We start from the raw sequence: 3,343 nt of genomic DNA, 5'->3' as shown, positions 1-3,343 counted from the left end.
GAAGCAGTAAATACATTTAGGTGGCCTGGCTAGCTCAGCTGGCAGCATCTCTGGCTCTTAACCTGAAGGCTGAAGTTACAATTCCCGGTCTGGCTGCTTGGGGCTCCTCTTCAACAATACAACACACAATCTGCTTAACCCCCACCCAGTAATCTGGGGAAACTAACCCTGGCCACTGGCTGCCTCTAAGAGGTGATACTTTCCCCACTCACACGCACTGAGTGTAGAAAAGGAACTTAATAAAAAGGAGGAAAATAACCGTGTATTAACTTGAGAAAACACAATCAGGATTCATAACATGACGAGTTGGGGGGATAACTCAGTGGTTTGAGCATTGGGCTGCTAAACCCATGGTTATGAGTTCAATCCTTGAGGGAGCCATGTAGGGATCTGGGGCAAAATTGGTACTTGGCCCTGCTAGTGAAGGCAGGGACCTGGACTTGATGACCTTCCAGTTCTATGAGATAGGTATATCTCCATATATTATTTTACTATGGGCAGAACACCCGCCCCACAGTGCGCTGGGCAGTGGCCTTTTGCCTCCGGCTCTTAAATCCAGACACCAAAAGCTCTTTGGATGTGCCCCTCCCTTCACTGCACCTCACCCACAGCTGCTGTCCTGGGTCAATGAAAACCCAGAGTTCACCTCTCACCTCCGGGGGAAAAGCCCCTTTCTCCCTCCGCTGTCTGCCCACATTGCCGGTCACTTGCCGTTCCACCCTGTCACCGCGCTGCTAGCCACTCTCTCTCCTCCGGGATGTCTTGCAGTCCCACCAGGAGCGGCGCCGGCTCCCTAAGGTAGCGGCCACCAGAGCCCGAACAGTGGCCCCATCCCTTCCACTCGTGGCCACGCCCCTGCACCACCCCTTCTCCCCAAGGCCCCGCTCCTACACTGCCTCTTCCCCCCAAGACCCCGCCTCCCGCTCACTGCTCTCCGCCCCCTCCCCACTCTCACTCGCCCTTACGGTCATTACAAAGTGGTAAGGCAGAGCCCTCCCACTTTAAAAGTCATGGGGTGTTGTTCCCCCCTGTTCAAACACCCCTGGGTCCCTGCACTTCACACACCTCTCACTGATTTCAGCTGTTAGTGAGGGAGCCTCACTGCTAGCACAGACTGGGCAGTTTCTTGCATGAGAGACACTGTCCCAAATAGGGTGACCAGACGTCCCGATTTTATTTGCTTGTTTGTCCAGCGTCCCGACTGATGTTCGGTTGGGACGCTGGACAAAAAAGCAATTTTGCCCTCCTCTCCAGCGCTCGCGCCCCCCCCACCCCAACTCTGCCCCTCCTTCTCCCATTGGATCCCTCCCCAAATCCCTGCCCTGGCCCCGCCTCTTCCCCAAGCAAGCCACCCGCATTCCTCCTCCCTCCTGGGCTTGCGCACCGCTGATCAGCTGTATGGTGGCGGCGCAAGCGCTGGAGGGAGGCCACCGGACACCAGCGTGCGTGGGATGTGAGGGGGATGGAGGGAGGAGATGTGGAGGGGGCATGGAGTGGAGGGAGGAGGTTTGGTCATCTTCCAAGAGCGTGGGAGGGGAAGGGAAAGTTGCCGTGGCTGCTGGGGGCTAGCTGGGCATGGCCCGGGCTGCGCGCAGGCAGCAGCTGGGGCTGGCTCCGGCACAGGTGGGTGGCGCGGCCCGGGGGTGTGGGCCACCGGAGACACGCAGCGGAGAGGAGCTGTGGGGGTGAGACTTGTCCCAGGCGGGGTGGCCGGCAGACAGGGGCGAGGAGCCGGCCGGGGTCCCCCGAACCGATAAATTTCCCCGCCACTGCCGGGGAGCCCCGCGCCTCTCCCGCTCGGCTGCACTCCAGCGGCTCGCCCTGCCAGGAAGGAGCCGCTGGAGTGCAGCTGAGTGGGAGAGGCGCAGGGCTCCCCACCGGTGGCGGGACGCTCCGCATGTGCCCAGGGCGGGTCGGGGAGCGGGAGGCTCCGCAGGGAGGGCAGCGCGTGCGGCCGGGGCGCTGTGTGTGATCTGGCTGCGCGGCCGGGGCCTGCTAATGCGAAACTGCTTTCTTTTTTGCTCCGCTCCCCGCGTCCCGATATTTCATCCCTGTGATCTGGTCACCCTAGTCCCAAAGCAGGACTAATGCTTAGAGCTGGTTATCAGTGATTTCTGATCTGTTGATCTGCAGCAAGACTCTACATTGAGTCGTAATCAGCTCTGTTATTCCACAGAGACGAACAAAAGGGTGAAGTGGTGCCTGGAAGCCTTAAGAAGAATCCACCCCACCAAGAATCAACACTTGTCACTACCCGCTCTCAACTCCACTGAGAATGTTTTGGGGTCACTCCTTGCCTTTATCAACCTAGGGGCCTGGGACAATACTTATTAACAGGTGCTCCAGTGGCGCAATTGGTTAGCGCACAGTACTTATAGGGCAGTGCTGAGAGGAGCTATGCTGAGGTTGTGAGTTCAAGCCTCACCTGGAGCACTAGTTTTCATTAACCAATGGGCTTCACCCACTCCTTTGGCCCTGCGGAATGTAGAATTCCAGCCCAGGGGACACTGAGGAGGGGAGGAGTCAAAAATGCCCCTATTACCTCCTCTCCAGAGTGCAGGTCAGAATCTACAATCCTTTCTCCTGCACCTGTGCCAGGATCCCTCAAGCAGAGCCTGGAGTCCTGCCCATCCTTTGACCCCTGGGGAGGGAGAGGAGCAAGGTAACCATGGTTAGAGGGCTTTCCCTTCCCCTGCCCACTTCGCTGGTTCTTGTCACGCAGACATAGGGTGACCAGATCACCCAGGTCAAATATCGGGACATGGGGGGGGGAAGCCAAAAAAAAAAAACAGCGGCAGAGCAAAAAAACAACCCCCTCCGCAAGCGCTGGAGGGAAGCCCTGGAGAAGCAGGGGGAGCGCGGGGCTGGGGTGAGTGAGAGTCCGGCCTGGCCCTGAGCGCAGGCAGGACTCAGTCGGGTGGTACCTGGAGGGAGAGTAGGGGGGCGGGCCAGGCAGCGGCTGTTCTCCCCACCTGGGCAGCGGGACTCGGGAGCAGCCGCTGCTGCAGCTCCTACTGCCGCGGCCGCTGGCCAAGGTCTGCGGCTGCGGCTCTGGTGCCCGCGAACCCCCTGAACCCGGGCCTGTTGCGGGGACCCAGCAGAGCACACACTGCATGCGCCCAGCCCCTGGCCAGTCGCGTCTGGGCTGCTGCCCAGCTGGTGCAATCCCGCGGGTGGCCCCGGGGCGGAGGCATCGGCAGCCCAGCCCCGTTCGTTCCCCTGCAGGACCCGAGTGGGACAGGGGGGCTGGGGCCTGCTGCCCCCACTCCGGGGCCGCCTGCGGGATTGCACCAGCTGGGCAGCAGCCCAGACGTGACTGGCCAGGGGCTGGGTGCAGCGTGTG

General features: G+C 60.4%; 1 non-coding gene across 1 annotated transcript; it reads left to right on the top strand.

Annotated features, from left to right (window-relative positions):
* The first annotated feature begins 2,339 nt into the window (after nucleotides 1-2,339).
* On the top strand, nucleotides 2,340-2,433 carry TRNAI-UAU. Its single transcript has 2 exons — nucleotides 2,340-2,377; nucleotides 2,398-2,433. It is a non-coding gene; the product is annotated as a tRNA-Ile (tRNA).
* The last annotated feature ends 910 nt before the right edge of the window (nucleotides 2,434-3,343 follow it).

Source organism: Terrapene carolina, unplaced genomic scaffold, assembly GCF_002925995.2.
Source record: "Terrapene carolina triunguis isolate 2854851 unplaced genomic scaffold, T_m_triunguis-2.0 Scaffold32461, whole genome shotgun sequence".
NCBI classification, from domain to species: Eukaryota; Metazoa; Chordata; order Testudines; family Emydidae; genus Terrapene; species Terrapene triunguis.
Note: the sequence above shows the minus strand (reverse complement) of the source record. Positions and strands in the feature narration are given on the sequence as shown.